At 40.9% G+C, this 18,258-nt stretch overlaps 1 protein-coding gene across 1 annotated transcript in view; it reads left to right on the top strand.

The window, feature by feature from the left end:
• The first annotated feature begins 16,863 nt into the window (after positions 1-16,863).
• Positions 16,864-18,258, top strand: part of LOC124152257 (phospholipid scramblase 2-like) — a 34,595-nt gene continuing 33,200 nt past the window's right edge. The window contains exon 1 of the mRNA XM_046525127.2: positions 16,864-16,962. The gene's annotated coding sequence lies outside the window, so the exon portion shown is untranslated. The remainder of the gene's footprint in view (positions 16,963-18,258) is intronic.

The raw sequence follows: 18,258 nt of genomic DNA, 5'->3' as shown, positions 1-18,258 counted from the left end.
TTATGGATACCCATTATGCCCCTCCACAGTCGCCTCTCACCACAAGTGAGTGAGTGAGTTGGGTTTAACGCCGCTTTTAACATTACTCCAGTTATATCACGACGCGTCAGCTTAATGTGGGAGGAAAGCCCGAAGTGATGCAGGTCTCAGACGTTTACCACTTCGGTGAAACCCACAAGCACGGGTATGGTGCTGACAAACCTAGAAACGTAATCGAGGTGAACCGGGATTCGAACCCACAATCATATGTTTCTGGCGTGTCCAATTAAGGGACACAATTCTAAACTGCGAATTGCGTTGCCTTAGACGACTGGGCCACCCGTGCCCTCGAACTGCAAAAGAAATGTCACTTCATGAAAATAATTCATGAAAGTTTCCCATTGAAACATCAATGCAATTTTTGGAGATATCTTGTTTTTGACAAAAAGTGACAGTCGTCCTAAAGCCTGGTTTATCTGATTCTCTGTAAGTCTTGGCAAGGCGCTTGTATCAATACAAGAACATTGAATCCACGTATTGGGGTGCTCAGAAAAGGCAGAAGGACCGCAAGTGGCTTTTTACTTTCATGGAGTGAGTTTGATTTTACGCCGCTTTCAGCAATATTCCAGCAATATCAAGACGGGGGACACCAGAACGAGACCCACTGGACACCAGAACGAGACCCACGGGACACCAGAACGAGATCTACGAGAACGGGTATGGTGCTGACAAACCTAGAAACATAATCGAGGTGAACCGGGATTTGAACCCCCCCCACCCCCTCTGATTCCAACCCGATATAAGCATTCCAACCCGATATCCCATCTTGTGAAATGGTTGTCCTTCTCTATATTTCATTTTTTATATCTTCAAATGGATCAACAAATTTCAGAAATGTTTTGATTTGGCTTTTAATACTTTTTAATTCGCAAATAGCCCAAAGTGATACCGATTTGGTGAAAATCAGTACAGACGGATGTTTTGTCAAGATAGGTCTCATGATCCGGCCAGCAGCACCAGAAGTAGAGCCTGCGCCAACGCCGGTCCCACACAACATATGGCAGATCTAAAGACCTACAAGACAGGCATCAACGCGCTGCAGCAGTTCAGATCGGTGCATCAGCTTCCGGAAACGTGGCCAGTCCCCCTAGATCAGGTCGTAAACTTTATTGCTCATTTGTCAGTCACCAACCATTCTCCCAACACAGTAAAAACATATATCGCGGGTATATCCGCCAACCATAAATTTAAGGGTCAGGAAAACTGTACCAATCATTTCCTGGTTACTAAACTAATAACAGGTATGTACAAGTCAAGAGGGCGCCAGGACACAAGGAAACCTATTACTCTGGACCTGTTGAAGGTGGTCATCAACAATCTCACGCATGTTTGTTCCTCGTCATACGAGCTCTCGTCATACGAGATATGCCTCTTCAGAACTGTTTATTGTGTAGCCTTCTTTGGCTTCTTCAGGGTAAGTGAACTAGTTCAAACTAAGATGTCACAGCCAGGCTGCTCCATCAATAATGTAAGTATATCAGGTGAACCGGAGAAAACTACTATCCACCTCTCACACTCCAAAAGCGACCAACGTGGGGACGGCAATTCAGTGGTTAAAGAGGCGACACCAGGTAAATCAATCTGCCCAGTGGCGGCCCTTAAGGCATACTTAAACGTGCGCCCATCTGGCCCCGCCCCGGCATTTATCCACTTCGATCATACACCGCTAACCAGGTAACAGTTCCAAGCGGTCCTCAAACAGGCCTTGGCCCTCAGCTCAGTTGGTACTGAAAGTTATTCTTCCTACTCTTTCCGAATCGGAGCAGCAACAACAGCAGCTATCAATGGGGTACCACCACATCTCATCCAGCAACACGGCAGGTGGAAGTGAGAATGCTATATATACGTCTTCCTGTGAAATAATTATTCACGTTAGTTAACAGTTACTAAAACATAACTAATATAACTGCCAAATGCTATTACAGTACATTTGTGCCAGTCTGGATGGTGGGCTTAAGCTTCGTGGCAAGGGCAAGGCAACAACTCTCCCCACAGCGCCCGGAGCTGGTGCCCCCCAAAAAGATCTTGTGGTTGGCGAGGGGCGGTCCGCGGTGGAACGACCTGGATAGGGTAATAGATGCTCAGGTGGAGGCAACGCGGCGCAGCCCTTCAGCTGTGGTCATACACCTGGGCTCGAACGACTTGGGCTCCACTAAGACCAGCCAGCTCCTCCTCGATATGGAGACACCGATCATGCGGATCCAGGCACACCTGCCGGATACCCATGTCTGTTTTTCTGACATCCTTCAACGTCGATACTGTCACTACGCACGCGACCCACGTAAAGTGGAAAAGAGCAGGTCAAAGATTAACAGGCGGCTAGCCAATCGTCTCCGCGACGTTGGCAACTTTTCAGCAAGGTCTTCAGCAACCCATGCTTGCCGTAAAAGGTGTATGTTGCTTGTCGTAAGCAGCGACTAACGGGATCGGGTGGTCAGGCTCACTGACTTGGTTGATGCATGTCATCGTATCCCAATTGCGTGGATCGATGCTCATGATGTAAATCATAAGATTTTCTGGTCCAGACTCGATTATTTACAGACCGCCGTCATATAGGTGGAATATTGCTGAGTGCGGCGTAAACAACAAACAACCGAAGAATCTTGTGTATAAGAGCTTTCTAAACAGGGGGCACGATTCGATCTTTTCATCCCTGTATATACAACCACAAACTGGTAATATTTCGACAGTCTTGAGACCGCCTCCGTGGTCTAGTGGTAGAGAGCGTCCGTCCGGAGAGTGGAAGGTAGAGAGTTCGATCCCCGGCCGCGTCATACCACACTCTAAACCCAAGTGTTCTACTTCTGAACATAGACAGAACACATGGATGTAGCACTTTTAGAACGCGTCGATGTGTTCTGAAAATATTTTGAACGTCGATGTTCTCGACCCAGAACAGGAGTGTTCTATAGACACAACGTGTTCTGACGATGTAACACTTTTAGAACGTCTGTAAATTGTTCTGGATCGAGATTCAGAACACTACACATTCTCAGACACGTACGTCCACAGTACTGCATTGACGACTCATCGTGTGTGTCGAATACAATTTACTCGATGTTTTTTCAAGGCGCAATAATTTGAACTATACACCGATGCATATTCTCTGGCATAAAATCACACGGACGAAATTTTGAACTGCAACCATGAATTCTTTATTTTCTTTATTTGTCGTGGTCATAGATATTCAAGTCACTTAAATATATGAGTCAGAGTTCTTCATGAAACAGTACAAACAGTCGTGTAGCAAATTGAAGCATATTTCCATACTTAAGATAACTTTGTTTCAAGTCTTTCACGAAGCGCATGTACTCCGCAGATGTTTCTTGTGGGTAAATATCCCCAAGGACGATGTTCGTAACAGCGACATAACCATCGCATGCTTCAGGAAACTTCATGTCAAATATAACACCAAACATTTATTTTGTCATAGTCATATATTTATCAAAATCGTACATATTACATAAGACATTATTCTAACAAATGTTCATTAGTAAACGCAAGATTACCGTGACATATGTTTCATTTATATTTATATGTTGCAAAATGTTTTGGTAAAAAATATCATTTGACTAACAAGTTATCACTTACTTGGATAAAGACTAGAGCAAAATAGACACAAGTACCTTCTTATTTGATCTGCAAAACCTTGTTTCTTTTCCTCCTTTGCGTAGACGTGTGCTGTGTGCAATAATTTCCATGGATGGTACTGTTTATCTGCAATGCAACCTGTAAAAGAAACAGCAAGACTGTTTCTCTAAAATATTTCACATAGAATAGCCCAAAACATGTCCTGTGAAGGTTCAGTTATTTTTGTTCATTATATACTTGCCCTATTCTCTGCTGATTTCGATGCATTGTCGATGCATGCTGATCATGCCCTCGGATCCCAAATTATAGATGTTCAGAGAATTGTTACATGTAGCCCGCTTCGCGCTTTCAAACGATTCATATAGAACCTGAAATATATTCATTTTATTTGAACATCATTCAAATAGACGGAAACTTTCAAATAGTCACATGTGCAATTTGAATTGCAATATTCAGCAAATTATCTCTGCTAATGTGCATGGACGTCTCCCAGGAGAGAACACACGCGTTCTACAACAGATCCCAGGCGTTCAGCAATAGAACACGTGTCGCCCGAATTAGAACATTCGAATTCTGTGGTAGAATGTATGGACGCGTCCAGTGTTCTATATTAGAACACATAGATTTAGAGTGCAAAAGACGTTAAAAGATTGTACTTCTTGTTACCCTGTCTGGCGCTCGGCATTAAGGGGCTAAAACAAGGACTGGTCGGCTCGGAGTCAGTATACTGTGTCTGAGTGGGGTATTCATGTTAAACTTCAGTATGCTATCTCAGTGTGCTAGCACTATAAATCGGCATCAGGCCGGACTAGTACAAGCAGCCACACACACACATACACGTGCATGCACGTCGCTATATAAGTGCAATAATCTTGGACACGACGTTAAACCCAATTTCACCCCACCTCACCTAACTAAGGTAAGGTATGTCGAAAAATAATTTAATGATTCTACTTTCAAATATTGATTTTGAATTCCTCAAATCGTTACGATTTTAAGATGTTCAACAGGTTTTAAATAATTATTTATATTGACAGCGACAGTAAATCATTTGGGTTGTTTAATAGTTTAGTTATATGTGGACGGGAAATAAAATATTTAAAAAAAATGCGGATTAGTCGGATTTGTAAACCAACCAATACAGAAGATTGGATTAACTATAAACACGTGTTGGACACCACCGACTCAGTAAAGCTTAAAATCCAACTCCGTGATGAAGGCCTCAGACGTTTACTGCTATTGTGAACCCCACAAGCATGGGCATGGTGAAGGAATCCAGACACATAATCAAGGGCATGCAGGGTGGTACTTCCACTACACCGGGGTCCAAATACGGCTTTCTTGTAGCGGGACTCGAACCCACGGTCATAGGTTTCTGGCATGCTAAGGGGCGCAACTCTACACAGCGAACTGCAGTGCCTAAGGCGACTGGGCCGCCCGTACCACCATACAGACACATTATTCAGTTTAAAGTCAACACACCCATACGACTTAGTGCCTCATTTGCTACACTGCATTCATTTCAGAATTCATATGGTATATATTATAACGGTTGTCGCTCAATTAATTAGGTTCGATGTTTTAAGCGTTTAATTAAAAAGGTCGGGAACAATCTGCGCTCTTTGTCATTGGAGTCAACCATTAACCCAAAGAGCCTGTTTAGGAAATGAAACCTTTCACATTAAGGATGCATAAAAAGGTACGGAGAATGTCAGGACGGTTTTTCTTTCTTTTCGTGGGGCGGCCGGGTAGCCTAGTGGTTAAAGCGTTCGCTCTTCACGCCGAAGACCCGGGTTCGATTCCCGACATGGGTACAATGTGTGAAGCCTATTTCTGGTGTCCCCTGCCGTGATATTGCTGGAATATTGCTAAAAGCGGCGTAAAACCAAACTCACTCACTCACTTTCTTTTTGTTGTCGCTGGTGGTGTCGACGGTCAGGTTGATCCACTTTTGACGATGAGTCTGTAGGGTCCCGAACCCAGACGATGCCACGGTCGCTAAAGTTGCCCGAGAGAGAGAACAACAGTATTCTAGAATACTTGACCACGCCGTCGAGGACGATGACACGCTATCAACCACGTGATGCTATCAACCATGCGCGTCACCGAGCCTCATCACCCGGTTAAGTCGCCAGTTAAGGTTAACAGGGGAAATGTTATATAACCAAGAATCTCTTAAGTTTGAGGCTGTTCCTGACTCTGACATCGCCACCGTCGGCGTCTCTGATTTCCTCGTTGTCGCTCCTCAACAGTTAAGTTTCCCAGGGGCGGTCGGGTAGCCTAGTGGTTAAAGAGCTCGCTCGTCACGCCGAAGACCCGAGTTCGATTCCCGACATGGGTATAATGTGTGAAGCCCATTTCTGGTGTCCCCCGCCGTGATATTGCTGGAATATTGCTGAAAGAGGCGTAAAACCATACTCACTCACTCACTAAGGTTCCAAACTTCTGACGATACCACAGTCGGTAAAGTTATCCACCTCTGATAATGCCTCGGTCTCTAGAGTTGCCCAACCTCTGATGATGCTGTGAAGCTGTCCCGCCTTTACGATGCCTATGACGTTGACGTTGCCCATCTCTGAATATGCCGACCCGTGAAGATCCGGGGTAGAATAGGTCTTCAGCAACCTTCAGCAGCTTGCGACTATGCTTGTTGTAAAAGGCGAATAACGGGATCGGGTGGTCAGGCTCGCTGACTTAGTTGATTCATGTCATCGTATCCGTATTGCGTGGAACGATGCTCATGATGTCAATCACTGGGTTGTCTGGTCCAGACTCGACTATTTACAGACCGCCGTCATATAGCTGGAATATTGCCGAGCGCGGCGTTAAACAAAAAAAAATAAAAATCTGACGATGCCACTAGAGGGGAATTGTCCCCCACCTCTGACGATGCAATTCGTCACCACTCGCCCCTTTCCGAAACCTGCAAGAAGACTTACCCCCCTATCGATGAATGTTATGTGCGAAAATACGACAAACCAATCAGAATGCTCGTATTATTCTTCGTCAAAGAATCCATCAGAAATATTTTTTGATTTTATATATGTCTTGCATCTAAAAATATACCCAAGACACATTTAAATGTGTTCAATCATACTGCAATATTCTGCACGTGCAAATGTGCTTTAAATTGTATCTGAAATATATTTAATATATGGGGAAATATATGTGAACCATTACGCAACGAGTTGGCAATTGTTTTAGGTATGCCCGTTGGCGCTATGGCGGAACCCGTTCGCAAAAATAGCCATGACAGGGGCACGAGTCGCTATGCGGCTTGTCTCGGAATAATACGAGTTAGTCACGAATGTGACGATGCATCTTCCCGAGGCAAGGTAGTTGACTGACTATAAAAGTCCAGTTTCCATCCTTGCCAAACTAGGCTGGAATTATGGAGTTACAGTTTGGCTGGAATAACGAGTCTATGTGTAGTCCAATCAAAGTCGCGTAACGAACTAGACATCCGGTTCGTAAACATGGGTTTCAGCGTGGAGATGTCTGTCGATTGCAGGATTTGCAAAAAATGTGTACCGTCAACTGGACGTCGACAGATATTTTGCAAATCTTTTCATGTGTTTAATCAAAGTGCTCAAGTGATTTGATACACTTAGCGGGGTAAGACCCGTTTTATTACAATATACACTCTTAAAAACACACACACAAAACAACCGCACAGGTAGATTTCTAGTTAATTTATTGTACCTAATAAAGTCGATATATCTAATTTAATATCATAGATACAAATATGAATTTTTGGAGCTCGATAGTTGTCGTTGTACAAAGGCAGTGAAAACTGTTCAATGTCATGTCACATAAGGCCACAAGGTTGCGCTGAACTCAGTGTTTTTGGTGCGATCGTCGCGCCCCTTCGATTATCTGCGCAGCCCAGCCACATCTATGGGACAAGAACTTTTTTCTTCTTCTCTTTACGCTTTTATTCAGTATAACATTGGTTACAGGTTATTACACAAATATGTGTATAGATACTAAATGTTTACTCTAGGTGGACAGTAAGGGTTTATATTTTACACAGAATTGCAGAACGCTTTGTTTTGCCACTTGACATCGTGTTTCCATGCCACGTGATACTCATCTTTACATTTCTGCTGTAATGACTGAATAAGTTCCTGGAACCTGGGGAGGCTTTTTCTAATTCTACTGGTGAAGATAGAATATTTAACTAACAGGAATGCATACGTTGTTATTTTGGAGGTGGGGTCACCAAAAATGAATGCTTAACTGTAAATTCAACTTACTATTTACTATTTTACTATTTATAGCCATTTACTAACTTGCTTCCATAATTTCTGTACAAAAATACAATCTATAAATAAATGATCATATGTTTTTAAGTAACGTGACCACAAAAGGTACAATAATCATCATCAGTTACCTTAATTTTCGCTAAAAGTGAATTAGTTGTTACTATTTAATGCCCGCTTTGAGCAATATTCCAGCAATATCACGGCGGGGAACACAAGAAATGGGCTTCACACATTGTGCCAATGTGGGGAATCGAACCCGGGTCTTCAGCGTGACGAGCAAACGCTTTAACCACTTGGCTACCCCACCGGCCCTTATGTTTAATGAAAGAAGCGTACATAAAAGGAAAGTAGTTTAGTTTCAATAATAGTTTGCTTTATGGATTTTTTCAAAGTCGAAATCTGGAGGTAAAGACAAGTAATCGCTCAAAACTTCCTGGGTCTCCTTAGGTTCTTTTATTACATTTTCTAAAAGCTAGGTATAAACGTAGTTAGTAATTCTTGTGGACCCGTGAAGATCCGGGGTAGAAGAGGTCTTCAGCAACCCATGCTTGCCGTGCAAGGAAACTATGCTTGTCGTAAGAGGCGACTAACGGGATCAGGTGGTCAGACTCGCTGTCTTGGTTGATGCATGTCAGCGATCCCAATTGCGTGGATCGACGCTTGGATCGGTAGGCATATTTAAATCATGATATCTACAATAACAGGTTACAAAATGAAAAGTTGCGGTTACTTACAATGTTCAAAGGATGTGTGGCAATACATTTCGCGAAGAAAGCACAATAGAAATCTACAAAGAGAATTAGGAGATAAACATACCGTGTTTTCAATGTAGAGCTAGGTAACCTGTAGATTAATCCCGCTAAATTGAATTTGGAACCGAACGCGCAGCGTGAGGTTTCAAATGTTAAATTTAGAGCGGTTAAATCTACAGGTAACCTAGCTATATGTTTATCTTCATTCTACCATGACTAAATAAAACGCGAACTCTTTGGTGTTAGCAAATATACTGAGTGAAGCGGCATGGGTTGAGTTCAGTGTTTTGAGTGGGTTATCGATCTGAATTACGGAATCACCGAACAAAATATGGTGCTGTATATACTCAAGCAGTTTCTTTACACCGTTATACTTCACTCGAATATATGACAGTCATTGAAAGCATCTACGCACGGCAACTTGGTTAAAGCTAAAGAAAACAAAGCAAGCCTTGCAAGGCTTTCGCTCTACATCGCGCGTCACCATTATGACGTCATATCGCTCATTGTGACGCAAAAATATGACGTCACAGTCGTTATAGAAAAGCGCCAAAATTCCAAGCTCTCTGTTGTCTCCGAAACGTAAATATATTCCCTTTGTTGATTTCTGTCGTGTTGTTCTGCACGAAATGTATTGCCACACATCCTTTGAATATTGTAGTAACCGCATCTGTGCATTTTGTAACCTGTAATTTTAGATATAATTATTTAAATATGCCTACCGACAATGACTGAAAAAAGTACTATTCTATGAATATTAGCTTCCGCGGTGATGCGGCCGTCAAACCAGCTGTTTCAATCAGAGGGGGTTTATTGTGATTTAATAGCCTCTGATTGACCAATCAGGATCGAGTAAATTCCAAATTCATGGTAGAATCACAATTAACCCCCTCTGATTGAAACAGCATCACCGCGGAAGCTTATATTCATAGATTAGTACTTTTTTCAGTCATTGTCGGTAGGATATGTAAATAATTATATCTTCATTTACAGGTTACAAAATGCAAAATTGCGGATACTACAATATTCAAAGGATGTGTGGCAATCCACAATCATGTATAATTTTTTAATTTGAAGTTTACACGACATACGGCTTTTTCCATTGGACGAGAGGTCGGTCACATGACCGCAAAATTGACGTTCATAAGTGTATGTACGACACAATTTGGCGTTCATACGTTTTTCACGAGACTGTGTTCTTGAAATGACGTAAACACTGACGGACTACTTCCACATTCCTTGGGAAACCCCTGGGAATTCCCTAGCACGAAAACATGCATAAGCGTTCTTTCTGATCATTTAGAACCTTTATTCTTGGTCTCAGCGTTTCAGTATACTTTGAGAAATGTCAGAGAGCGTGCTAAATATATATTACAAGACAGTCTAAAACGTCATTTATTTAATCAAAATTCAAATTAATGGTAAAAATTTGATGAGGAAGAATAGATACTGCAGTACAGATTCTTTAGGACATTATCCATGGTAGGAAAACACCCAGAGCTAGCCTTGTTTCAAATTTGATTTATTCTGACTAAAGATATATTATTTCAGTTTATCATTATCCCTTTTCCTATGTTTACAAGCAATGAAACTGTGCATAAAATTACTTGTCCCCAATACTTTCCTGCTATTTTTTGCATACAAGTGTTTGTAATATGTACATACCTTTGTATCTGATCTTTTAATGATAAACATTTATTTGCAATTTTGGTTTACCATGATATAATCTACATATATATGGTATCATATAATAAATGAAATCTGTTTTGTGGTAACCAGACTTCACAGGATCTGTTCAATATTATATCAAAATGGGATTTTCTCACTGCTTTTCAATGGATAGGGCTATGGCTATTAAAGGGAGACTACTTTCCCTGGGAAAACATTTCTGCTACATGGCTCCAGATAAGGACTGTATATGTACAAGTGCAAATATGCGAGATAAGATGTATGAATTAAGGAAAGGACCTGATATCTGTGTATGGCCAAAGCTTTATTTAAATGTTACTTTTATGTTTTGAGCAATATTCCCCTCAACCTTGACATCATCATCATCATAGCTAAGTGCTCACTGCTGCTACACAAACTTAATACATTATATTCTTATATTTCTATTTAAGAAAACCAGAGGTTCAGCCATTGCCTGTTGGCAAACATGGATGAGCTGAATGAACTCTTAGCAGCTTTTCCAAAATCGGGCAACTGAGAGAGCACTGGTGAGTGGATTAAATTTCTTTAGATGTATTAAGTATGGGAAATTTACTCCAAGTTCGATACATATTGAAGATCCGGGGTAGAATAGGTCTTCAGCAACCCATGCTTGCCATAAAAGCGACTATGCTTGTCGTATGAGGCGACTAATGGGATCGGGAGGTAAGGCTCGTTCGTTGACTTGGTTGATGCATGTCATCGATCCCAATTGCGTGGATCGATGCTCATGATATTAATCACTGGATTGTCTGGTCAAGACTCGATTATTTACAGACCGCCGTCATATAGCTGGAATATTGCTGAGTGCGGCGTTAAACAACAAACCAAACCAACTGATACATGTTTCTGATTTAAATATTCATAAGCATATATTTAATATCATGTTTGCCCTATTAAGGGCCCCTGACACTTACTAAGGTAATCTTCCAAATGAAATTTCATGCTGACTTACTTTTGATGGACATACAAGAGAGATTGCACACCTAAAACTGTTCTCCAGCAAGATTGGGGGGGGGGGGGGGGTTTATCAAGTGGTTATTGGGGATGTTTATTTGGCTAAATAAATAGGGTGATATGTCAGTTATAAAATCTTTTTTAATTGACATAAGAAACAGATTAGGGACCTACTATGCAATATTGGGAGGGGTTATGTTATGTTGCATATATAATTACACATAATTCAATTTACTTATTTACACATATTATAAACTCATCAATTTACTTACTGGGATTCCGATAATTCTAGGGTGGTGCCTTCGGTTTTTAGCCCCTTAACTTGGAAAAAGGCCCACATTTTCAAATGGGGCATTTTAACTTTGTGTTGTATGGACAAGTGCGGGTGTACCTAGGGAATATATGAAATTGTCACATAAAGGGCCCATGTCAGAACATTCCTTAAGTGAACCCTGTATTTATTAACAGGTGTCAAGACTTAAAATATTATATACACACATATGTAAGATGGTGCATGTGAACAGGGTATTACTTATTCTATTATTCCATTATGTTATCAATAACTTGTTTTGACACACTTGTGAAGTACATTACTTGTAATTGTCAGAGTGCATGCAGTGACTTATAATATGCACACTGACATTTTTTGCTATCATTTGTAAACAGAAGCTGAGGAGGAAGCTTGCAGCTGGGCTCTTACAAGCCACTGACTAGTACATGGTGACCCGTGTAAAAGAATGGCTTCGAGTTCCAGGAGCAAGGCTTAGAAATGGCATAAGGAAAACGCGTACTGAAAAACAGAGCTGCAGATAGAGAATCTGCAAACAAAAGTGCTGAATTGCAACGGAACAAATAAATCCAAAAAGTTGGTGTTGACAACATATTTTTCACAGGGTTATGACCCTTGTTTTTGAACTTGGTACATATTCTGCCAGGTTCTCCTGGACACTACTGAAGTTAATAAATGAAACTTTCCGTGCTTATCTAAGGTACAAACTCCAAAAGATGGTTATGAGAACTTATTTTGTATGGAGTAATGGCCTTTGCTTCATGCTTTTTTAACTTGATGGAATGGGGGGGGGGGGGAGTTTGTCTCGCAAACGAATTTGAAGCCACATAAATGAAATTTTGCAGGCCAATATGAGGGGTAATGTTTAGACTGTGTTTTAAAACTCGTTTTGAGAATATATGTTTCACATCCGCCTTGTTGCAGGTAGTAACACTGTTTTCTTGGAAATAATAATTAATTAATAATAAAGTTTATTATTCTATTTTGCTCTTTGTGTTTAATTATAAGTATTAACTACACATGTATTAGGGTACATAAAAAGTAGTACTGTAACTAGTGTAAGCATTTCGATTGTTTTGTACAGCTAGAAGTATTCATGCATATTACTTTCAGTTGGTTTTCAAAGTATTAACTATGATAAAAAATTATTATCTTTTTAAAAATTCAGTATTTTTAGTAGTTTTACCTTTTATCTTTGTAACTTTAAGATCAGAGCTAGCTGCAGCTTTTAGAAATGTTTAGTTTTATGTACCCTAACACTACACTTTGAAAAGTTCTATTGTGGCATCATTTACATGAAATATTAAGATGAGATGTTGTCAGTTATGACTTCTGCAGGCAACTACTTTAGATGACATCAGCCTATTTAAGACAATGGCAGATGAAAAAACTAACAAAGCGTTAACAATATAAGTTTGGATGTTTTTGACTATTTTTGAAGATATCGATAATTGTAAATGATTATTGCAAATTGTTAGACATTTGTTTCATAATTTATGTATTTATTTTGAAGAAAATCAAGAACTGCCATCAAATATTATGAAGGGTAAAAATACTGAACCTTCTAACTGCCATTGTAAATGAGCAAAGAAGAGAAAGGGTGATGAAGTCTGAATGACTAATGCTTGGATGGTGATAGGACTTGAGGTTGGACAAGGCTGATTCTAAACCTAGCTGTAATTACTGTCACGCCAAAGTCAACCCAATGCTGTGCTGATAATTATTGTCGACGTTGGGCCGATGTCCATCCCATGCTGATTCCATAGCAGTTGCCTATGTCTGGCCGATGGCTGGCCAGATAACTATTAACGACATTGGGCCGATGTCGATCCGATGAGCAAAACTTCATTGGCCCGACGATGTTTGCCGACGCAGGGCCAATGCTGGGCCGGTGCAGTGCCGATGCAGGGCCGATGAAGTTTGCCGACGTTTGGCCGATGTCGATCCGATGAGCAAAACTTCATCGGCCCGACGATGTTTGCCGACGCAGGGCCAATGCTGGGCCGGTGCAGTGCCGATGCAGGGCCGATGAAGTTTGCCGACGTTGGGCCGATGTCGATCCGATGAGCAAAACTTCATCGGCCCATGTTTGCCGACGCAGGGCCAATGCTGGGCCGGTGCAGTGCCGATGCAGGGCCGATGAAGTTTGCCGACGTTGGGCCGATGTCGATCCGATGAGCAAAACTTCATCGGCCCATGTTTGCCGACGCAGGGCCAATGCTGGGCCGGTGCAGTGCCGAAGCAGGGCCGATGAAGTTTGCCGACGTTGGGCCGATGTCGATCCGATGAGCAAAACTTCATCGGCCCGATGCAGTTTGCCGACGTTGGGCCGATGGTGTAGCCGATGTTGGGCCGATGCAGGGCCGATGATGGCATGCTACCTGGGATGTCACCTCTCTTTTTTAGAAACTATTTTACACCGCGATATAGCTGGTTGTTGTATGGCTGTCACTGTAAACATGAAGTCACACGTACTAAATAAAATTGTGTATAGATCTAGGCCTACATTCTTTGAGGTAAACAATTGTGATAAAAAATTATAAGAATTGACATTCACTTTGTGTGAGTTCATTGGAGTATGAACCTTCATAGAGTGAGGGCCAAACATTGTACAGTTTGGCCCTCACTCTATGAAGGTTCATACCATAAATAAGTTTGGGTGACAACAGAGAGCCTGGAATTTGGCGCTTTTCTATATACGACTGTGACGTCATATCTTTTGCGTCACAAGAAGCGATATGACGTCATAATGGTGACGCGCCGTGTAGAACGAAAGCCTTGCAAAGCTTGCTTTAGTTTTCTTTTGGGATGCCCACCTCATGTTAACTTACCAAGTTGCCCAGCGTATATACTTCCAATGCCTGTCATATGTTCACGTGAAGTATTACCGTGTAAACAAACTGCTTGAGTATATACAGCGCCATATTTTGTTTACAGGCTGTTTTCGGTGATTCCGTAATTCAGATCGACAACCACTCAAAGCACTGGACTCAACCCATGCCGCTTCACTCAGTATATTTGCTGACACCAAAGAGTTCGCGTTTTATTTAGTCATGGTAGAATGGAGATAAACATACTTTGTTTTCGATGTAAAGCTAGGTTGCATGTCGATTTTAACCGCGCTAAATATCACATTTGAAACCTCATGCACGCTGCGTGTTCAGTTACAAATTTAATTTAGCGCGGTAAAGCTCTTCATTGAAAACACGATATGTCTACCTCCTAAATAAACCACGCTTCGTTCTTCATTGTTCTTTGCGATTGATCGCGTAGTTATCTTATATATAAAGTGATGTTAGACCATTTTGTTTATGGATGAGTACGAATCTCGGATTTGAAACCACTAACAACAGATCCTCTGTTCAACAATTATCGACTATTGGGCAAACCGTACCTCTATTTCCATCAGGGAAACTCATTGTCTATTATCAATTTAATAGATAACCGTTCCTATCTATTGAATGATCTGTGGAATCTGTTACGACAAGTGTAATATCCTTTGAGTGAATACATTCTAAGCACAAATAAATTACATGCATCGAACCTAAAAATTCCTTATTCCGGGACAATGCGAGTGTGACCGATTAGGGTACCGTCTGTGCACAGGTGCACCTGTATAACTCTATATTTAGATTTTAATCAGCAATATATATTCCAGTTATATGATCGAGTCTGGACCAGACAATCCAGTGATTGATATAATGAACATCGTTCCACGCAATTGGGATATGATGACATGCTTCAACCAAGTCAGCGAGTCTGACCACCCGATCCCGTTAGTCGCCTCTTACGACAAGCATAGTCGCCTTTTACGGCAAGCATGGGTTGCTGAAGACCTATTCTACCCCGGAGTCCCATATCCCAGGAAAACGTGACTTGATATTACATACAGGGAATTTTTAAAGGTGTGCATTATGTGAAAAAAATATTTTTGGTGCTACCTAACTTTTGGCCAGGTTCACTCGTAGATCTAAGCCAGTCGTTTAAAATTATTTATTTCCGTGCGTCGGTTTATCCAGTGTTTATTAAAGGAAGGCTTTAATTCTAGGATTAACGATAAACTGTACTGTAGATTGGTTGGATTGTATGATCATATAGTAATATATTACATGAAATAGTTTTCATCCTTTCATTTCATTTTTTAAATAATTACTAAGAATGAATCCTTGCATGATAAAATTCATTGTTTAATGACGGTTGCATACAGGGGGTAATCCAAAAATGAAAAAGATCATCGTTTTTTACCGTTTTAAATAAAAATATGGAGTACAACGCCATAATTTAATTGTGTAATTGCATGTATGGTAGATGTGACTTGTTACAAAATACTAGTACATTGTGCGGGTATATACATAATGTTTGTTTGTTGTTTAACGCCGCGCTCAGCAATATTACAGCTATATGACGGCGGTCTGTAAATAATCGAGTTTGGACCAGACAATCCAGTGATTGACATCTGTGGCATCGATCCACGCAATTGGGAAAACGAGTGAGTGAGTATGGTTTTGCGCCGCTTTTAGCAATATTCAAGCAATATCACGGCGGGGGACACAAGAAATGGACTTCACACATTGTATCCATGGTGGGAATCGAACCCGGGTCTTCAGCGTGACAAGCGAACGCTTTAGCCACTAGGCTACCCGACCGCTCCCGACGACATGCATCAACCAAGTCAGCGAGCCTGACCACCCGATTCCGTTAGTCGCCTCTTACGACAAGCATGTGCAAACTGAATGGCAGTCATAGTATTACATACTTAAATGGAGGACAAAATATTTTTGTCTTTGAATGTTTCCAAAATTTAATAATATTGTTTTGTATAGTTAGGCTTGTATTTCATGGTCAACAAATCTGGAGGGGCGGTCTGGTATACAGCCTAGTGAAAGGTTCGCTCGTCACGCCGAAGACCCGGGTTCGATTCCCGACATGGGTACAATGTGTGAGCCCATATCTGGTGTCCCCCGCCCTGATATTGCTGGAATATTGCTAAAAGCGGCGTAAAAACCATACTCACTCACTCACTCAACAAATCTGGAACGAAAATAGATTTCTTCCTATACCTATCTGAAACATGTTTTTATCTCCGGTTATCATTTGCAGTACTGAGGAGGATTTACTTTTTTTTAAAAAAGCCCGTCGCAAAAATCGGATTTTATTTTACCCTAAAGGACGTTCATGTGATGGGTCTGAAAAGTTGGAATCGAACAAGAAACGGTTGAATATTAAACTGGTTTCCAACAAACAGTTTCGCCAACAATTTGCACGAGTTATCGAACTTGAGAGTGAAGCCAAATGTAGTCAAGATTAAAGTCAACTGGGTGAAAGAGAGCGGGTCCTGCCTTCCAACGTTACCAAGTACCAGGTAGATGAGTGTGTGTCCCTTACTTAAATGCCTCATGCAGTTTGATTGTGTTTAATATATTTGCTTCGCCGACGGCTTGACTGTTGCATGTTCGCTTGTCCCCGCTGTCACTCGGAAACGAGCGAGCTGTTGCTGTTCCAGCGTTTGTTGACACTTGGTATCTCAGAGCAGGTTAGGCGCGTGAATTTGAAGTTTCGAGCGTGGGGGTAATAAACAATTATAGTTGCATTCAATGAAGTATTTGATATACAACACTTTTTCATAGGGCTGTTAAGGTCTTCTGGTTAAGAGATACGTGTTTTTATGATGCTAAGCAGATTATAGGTCCAAATGTCTAGCTTTAAAAATATAGTAACTAGGCCCAGAGACCATATAATAGAGGGACGGCCCTCACCCACAGTTTATCACTAACCATCAGCGCTACGGTCTGGCATGTAACTGATACACCCCGACACCCTGCTGTTAACCTCCCTGTACCGCTGCAGATGAGCGACATTCACGACTGACCATTCTGGTAACCACGTAAACAATATTACATAATATCCGGGGTAAGAGTTAATTCCCTTATCCGAGATTTCTCCGACTACGACCAGCGACAATCCAATAAAAGGACGTCTCTTAGTGGATTACAAAGATTTTTGTATGATATCTCTCATTAGCACATGTCAGTTGGCTGCAAATTATTTGCTGAACATGTGTGTCTTCCGGGCCATTTATTTCAATTTACATATCTCATTTTATGCTGCAATTGTTAACTATTATAAATAAACAAATATACCAAATCTACTACTATTCTAATACAAATATTTCATGTAATGGATTTTTATTTTTGTATGATGTTTTCATTGTTGTGTAAATACACAAAGTAAGTAGTACCTTCATCATATTTACATTATTATGATTGGGTTTAGGCCAAGATCATTTTGCTCATAATCAATATTTACACGGCATAAAATAAATAACTGATTAAATGTTGTCATGATTAATACAGACAAAATCTACAGAATATAACAAATATGTAGTATTGTAGTATGTAGTATATGCGCGATATGTGATAGAAGCCTAACTGAAACAAAGTTAAACTTACGAAGAAATGGCGAAAGCAATGGTAAAACAATACGCGTCTTACAAAAACAATTCTAATATCATACAATATAAGTCACTTTGTATAATGTTTCAAAAGATATATGCGGATGATAATCCCAGACAAAATGCATGTTATGTCGTCTGCTACATGGTAATTTAACTTAAAATATGTGACGTAAAATATGGCCTTGCGCCAAAAATCATACAAAA

Source organism: Haliotis rufescens, unplaced genomic scaffold, assembly GCF_023055435.1.
Source record: "Haliotis rufescens isolate VD_foot unplaced genomic scaffold, xgHalRufe1.0.p SCAF_13, whole genome shotgun sequence".
NCBI classification, from domain to species: Eukaryota; Metazoa; Mollusca; class Gastropoda; order Lepetellida; family Haliotidae; genus Haliotis; species Haliotis rufescens.
The sequence above is the reverse complement of the archived record's forward strand: the minus strand, read 5'-3'. Positions and strand labels throughout refer to the sequence as shown.